Genomic DNA, 6,489 nt, shown 5'->3' on the forward strand with positions numbered 1-6,489 from the left:
CTAAAGCATGTTCAGGCCTGTTTTGTCACTGTTTTGACAATTACTCATCTCCAAAAAAGAAAATCCATGTTTGCCTTATATGTGCACCAAGTATCTTCCCATACGTTATGATGGAGTTTGGGTTCCTTTCTCCAAGACTTAGCTCAAAAAACCACATCCACAAAGTCCTCTCTGATTTGTCTGTTTTCACCCTGTCCTTCCCAACCCTTGGCATCTGGGCTGACTTGACCTTGTGTTGAATTGTAAGAACTGTCCGACCCTCTGTGTCTGCTCCCACAGCACAGCACCAACCAGACCCTGTCCACTGACTTAGAGACACAGTCTGTATTGATCAAGAAATGCTTACGTGGGAAAGTCTTCCTTATTAACTGGAGTCTTAGCAGTGGCCTTAAATCAGAAATCTAAATGTAACGAAGGGAATTTGGGGGACATAGTGAAGTTGGTAAAAAGAACAAATAATCAACTGGCTTTTCAGAACCCCTCACATTCCATTATGTGTATAATTATCATAGAGTTGCTATAAGGTCTATTGGCTGACACTAGAATCCACAAGTTCTCATAGCCTCTGAGGGTCAGTGAACCAAAATGTAACAACCAGATGGCTGGCTAATGAGATAAGTTGATCTTGATGACTGGGGATATCACGAAACTTAAAATGAGAAAAATTCTCAAATGGAATTGGGGGGCCTCCCTGGTGGCGCAGGCGGTTGAGCGCCACACTTTGAAGCTGTCCGCAGCCTCTATAGCGCTGGTTCGATCCCGGCCAGCAGGAGAGAAACCCACATGGCGCAGCAGACCTCTCCTGTCTCGCCCACTGCTCCCCTCAGCAGAGTAATTCGTCAGTCTGCCTGTTCTGTTCCCACTCTGTCTCTGGTGAATCCTCTCACCCTCCCGTGCATCTGGCCTATACCCCGGTTCTTGTATAAATAAGTAAATCTTTAAAAAAAAAAAAAAAGAAAAGAATAGTCAAAAGACTATTCTGTCCACTAGGTCACTGCACAAAACACAAGCACATAACATTCAGATATGACCGTGTTTGATTCAGCCTTAAGCTTGTATGACTAGTCATCTGTTCTAAAACCATCCAACAGGTGAATTATTATTTACATCCTGAGATAAGGAAATTCTACCTTGTGGGGAGTAGATCCAAAGGGCTTTGCTCAAAGCGCAAAGCTTCAGAGGAGAAAGTATTCTGACTTCTGGTGTGGGCAGCAGAAATGACATCTAATCAAAACTCCATGACCTTATCTAAGGCAGATTTAATAGGAAAAGATCCTTTCAGTCTCTTTCATAGTAACATTAAATAATAAAATGGCATAATTTTAAGGTTAAAAAAAATTCCAGGCTGCTTGTAGACCAAATATTTCCGAATTTCCAAAGGGGAGCTTCAAGGAAGTTCTCCAAAGCTTCAAGAAAGCTCTCCATGTGTTTCTAAATGTGCCCCAAGGTTAAGAACCCCCATTAAACTACTGAGTCACCTAGAGCGGGGGCCCAGCTGGCTTCTCTGAGTTCAAGGGCTCCATAAAGGCAAGGACAACTGAATCATTCCCCCCTGAATGAAAAGTGGCATTCCAGTAGGAAGGAGGAGTTAGTGGAGCCTTTAAAGGGTTAAGGATTAGCTTTTGCTTGAAGGGGAAAGGAGAAGGGCATTGGGTTAAACACCCCAAGATCTGAATTCTGGCTCTGCCATTTACTATTTCTGGCTCCTTTTTCTGAGAATGGGGATAATCAGCTGTGTCACATCCGGCCATGATAGACCTGATGTGAAGATCACTGAGTACAGAGCTGCCAGATTTAGACAAGAAACAAGTTTCTGAAGATGTCACATCACTTAAGATGATTTCCCCAGTAAGAATAAAAGTAGACATGGTGTCACCATATGGCTCCTAAATCTACAATAAATATACACTTGCTGCAAAACTGTATTTATTATCTCTATGATTTCACAGGGTTTTCTATCCTAAATGTGTAACAGGGTGGTCCCCAGGAAAAGGAGAGGTTCCAGGTTCCCTGCCCCACCTAGGGGAGAGTGGAGCTGAGAAGGAGGAGAAGCTGGAGAGGAGAGTGGGGAAGGAAGGAAGCAGGATGGAGAGCCAGAAGGAGACCTGGTGGAGGTAGATGGAGCAGAGAGACATGTGAAGAAGTTGTTCTTGCTTCTTGGTCCTGGACTGGTTGAAACAGATGTGGGTGAGAGACCCATGAGGAGGTGACAATGGCAGCTTTTATCTTGATTTTGATTTTGCTCTTTTCCTCCCAGACTTGTCTTGCTGTTTCTGACCCTTTTTTGTGGGTCCCCATGAGGAGGTGTCTTAGACTGTGGCAGGCTCTCAGGCCTCAGTGGCCCTGCTTTGGGCCAACGCTGTTTGGCCGAGCACTTCCCCATGAAGGGATGGGTAACTTTGGGTGCTTGATTTGGAAACTGTGTTCTTCCCCATCCTTCCTCTTTTCTGTATTGCACACTAATTGTATTAAAGTTCCTTTCCATTGAAGGTCTTACACACCACAGTATGTTTTGTCTGGATGCGGCAGAAGGCATAATCTATTTAAAGCAGGCAGGTTTGGGGGCTTGGCGGTGCTCCTTTCCCTGACCTGCAACAAATGTTCAAGACCAAGATGCATCACATTTTTTGAAACTTCCATGGTTTTGATAACATCTTACTTGTGTTTTTAAGTAAGATTTCCATGTACATTTTTCAGTGCTAACATGAGCACCATTATGTAATAGATGCATGGGTGATGATATAAAATATGAAAACATTTATTTTTTTATAGATTGATTTATTTATGCATACAAGAACTGGTGTACAAGCCAGAGGTGTGGGAGGTGAGAGGATTTACCAGAGACAGAGTAGGGAACAGAACGGGCAGATCTACTAAAATATAGTGCTGAGGGGAGCAGCGGACGAGACAGGCCCTATGAAAACATTTAAAATTATAACAGTACAGGGGCCTCCCTCGTGGTGCAAGAGGTTAAGTCTCAGCATTATGAAGCTATTGGTAGCCACTGCAGCACAATTTGATCCCCAGCCAGGGATCTAACCCCTATGGTGCAGCAAACCTCTCCTGTCTTATCTGCTGCTCCCCTCAGCAGTATATTTTAGTCAATCCGTCTGTTCTGCCCCCCACACTGTCTCTGGTGAATCCTCTCACCTCTTTGCACCTCTGGCTTACACCCCAGCTCTTGCATGCATAAATAAACAAATCTTTTTTAAAAATTATAACAGTACACTTGTACCATCTTTGTAATTCTATATTTATGTTGGACCTCCCCGGTGGCGCAGCAGATTGAGCTCCGCACTGTGAAGCTGTCCGCAGTCTCTGCAGCGCGCGTTCGATTCCTGAGCAGCCAGGGAGAAACCCACATGGCCCAGCAGACCTCTCCTGTCTTGCCCCCTGCTCCCCTCAGCAGTGTCTTTGGTCCATCTGCCTGTTCTGCTCCCCACTCTGTCTCTGGTGAATTCTTTTTTTTTTTTTTAATAGAGGCATGCTTTATTTATTTGTTTGTTTGTTTGTTTTTGTTTATACATGCACTGGGTACAGTCAGAAGCACGGGAGGGTGAGGGAATTCTCTGGTGAATTCTTGTATAAATAAATAAATCTTTTTTAAAAATCTGTATTTATTTTAAGCAAACTTTAAACGTTTCTCTCTCTTTCTCTCTGTCTTCACTGCTAAGGGGAGCAATGGTCGAGACAGGAGAGGTCTCCTGTGCCAGGTGTGGATTAGCTCCCTGGCCAGCATTGAACTCAGGCCTTAGCAGTGATAGCGCTGACTCTTAACCCCCTAGGCCACCAGGGAGGCCCAAACTTCTAACTTTAGAACAGTTATAAATTTACAGAAAAATTGCAAAGGCAATATCAAGTCCCTGGGCAAACCTAGTTTCTCCCATCAACATCTTTCTTGAGTATAGAATGGTTGTTACAGTAGTAAACCAGCTGATACATTGTTATTAACTAAAGTCCATAAATCATTCAGATTTCCTTAGTTTTTATCTAATACCCCTTTTCTCTTCCATTTAGTAGTCATGTCTCTTAACATTCCTCTTGGCTGTGACATAACAAGAGCACATTTAAAAATAACAGCACATGGGTTGCGAAGCTGCCCGCGGCCTCTGCGGCGCCGGTTCGATCCCCGGCTGCTCCCCGGCCACCGGAGGAGGGTCCCACATGGCGCGCAGACCTCTCCTGCCGCCCGCTGCTCCCCTCAGCAGTGTACTTCGGTCCTTCTGCCTGCTCTGCTCCCCGCTCTGGCTCTGGTGAATTCTCTCACCCTCCCGCGCTTCTGACTGTACCCAGTGCATGTATAAACAAACAAACAAAACAAATAAATAAATAAATAAAGATGCCTCTATAAAAAAAAAAATAAAATAAAATAAATAAAAATAACAGCACAATCCACAACATCACCATAGGAGGGGCAGAAGCAAATCAAAACAACTGCCCAGTTCTCATGACAGTCACAAAGGAGGTGGGCATTTGTTTATCAGTTAAGGAGGCCTTAGCTTGAACAGTTTACAATTTCCTTCATGAGCTTTCAAACTGATTCTTAGAATTTAGTTTTAATTTGAAAGGATTGGCTTGATTTCATGTTTTGTGCATAAAATGAATTTTATGTCACATACTTTCAAAACAGCCAACATCACGTAAAAATGAGTCCAGTAACAACACACAAATATAAGACTATTCCCCTGGCAAACAAAAGACAGATTATAGATTCCCCACCCTCCCCACGCCCCCAGATTATGATTTAGAAGGTCCAAAATGGGGGTAGAACTATCTGTGTTATAATTCCCAGGTGAGTCTGATGTATTACAACATCACTAAATCTAAGAGTCACCTCCACCCTGAGGAACAAGTCTATAAATTTAAATTCAGTATCCAAGTAACACATCCTGGATGCTGAGATTCACACTCAATAGAATTAATGACTATTTCAGCAAACACATGCCAAGGTACATGATTATAAAGACATCCTTAAACCTACAAACAAAAGCTGCTCCCTAACCTCCTTTTAAAATTGTTTATTGAAATGCATTTATTTAGCCTTGGAACATTGTTATGAATTTTGGATCAGTTCTAACATCACAGAAATATTCTTTATCCAATAACACAAAAGAAACAACATGTCCTTGCAATGAGCAATATAAAAACAACACTGGTAATACCCATCATAAAACAAAACAAAGGGGGAAAGAATAAGAAATACGATTTTACATATCTTATTGTTGATGTTGAATAAAAAGAAAATGAAGGAGCTGATAGTTATTGAGGAAACATCAAGAGCTCTGAAGGTGGCTAGCCCATTTTGACTCAGAAGCCAAGGGTGCCTTTTCTCTTAGAATTTTCTCTTAGGCTTACCACCAAAGGCAGTGGAAAAGCTTAGGTTTGCCCTGATTCTCACTTTAGATATACCTTAGAATTACATACCTGGGAAGAGGGAAGGAGAGACAGACAGACAGACAGATCCTTGTGTGTTGATATGTGAGAACTGCAATAACAAAACAGCACAGACTGAGTGGGTTAAACAACAGAAATTAATTTTCTCATGGTTATGGAAGTTGGAAGTCCAAGATCATGGTGTCCTCTGGGCTGGTTTCCCCTTCAGCCTCTCCCCTTGCCTAGCAGATGTCCATTCTCTTGCTGTGTCCTCACCTGACCTTTCCTCTAGGCATCCCTAGTGTCTTTCCTCTGACACTAAGTCACATTGGACTTGGGAGCCACCCTGATGACCTCGTTTAACCTTAATTACCTCATGTAAGGTTCTAGCTCCCAATTCAGCCACATTGGAGGTTAGACATCAACATGTGAATTTGGGTGACAAATTCATAGACACAATTCAGTCCATAACACCAGGACTCTCCCCCCCCCAAATAAACTGAGGGAGCAGACACTGATACTTTTAAAAGAACTTTCCAGTGTTGAAACCACTGTAAAGCATGGGCTTTGGAAGCAGCCCACACTCCATTGGTGCTTCTACCCCTTGCCAGCTCTGCGTACCTGGGGAAAGGATCTGAGCTTTGAGTTTCAGGGTCCTCTCCTGTAAAATAGGATAATATTAGCACACAAGTCTCGTGAGGACTAACTGAGATAACCTACAAAGGCTTTTAGTACCTGCCAGGAACCAGAATAGACATAATAGCAATTTCTGCTGCAGCTACCGCTAGTGTAAATAAGGAGAGGAGAGATTTCCTTAGATGGTAGGCAAGGGTTGGAAGAAAAGGGCAGAAGAAAAGCATGTCTGTGAGGAAGGTCTTCTGAAGTGGAATTCAGTAGATGGGGACCCACGGAAGGCACAGGCACAAGAGATGTTTGCATGTTTGTACTTCCATGCTGCACTGCGATGTCCCAGATGGACATCAGGTGGCGCCACAAGCCTACAAACCAGAGGCCAACTGGGGCCGGAAAAGTCCAGTGCAGTAAGGAAACCTCTGAGCATCTGTCAGCCTGACACAGCTTCCCCTTTGTAGAGACGGATGTCTTAAATCAGGTGTT

This window comes from Talpa europaea (assembly GCF_964194135.1).
Source record: "Talpa europaea genome assembly, chromosome: 7".
NCBI lineage: Eukaryota > Metazoa > Chordata > Mammalia > Eulipotyphla > Talpidae > Talpa > Talpa europaea.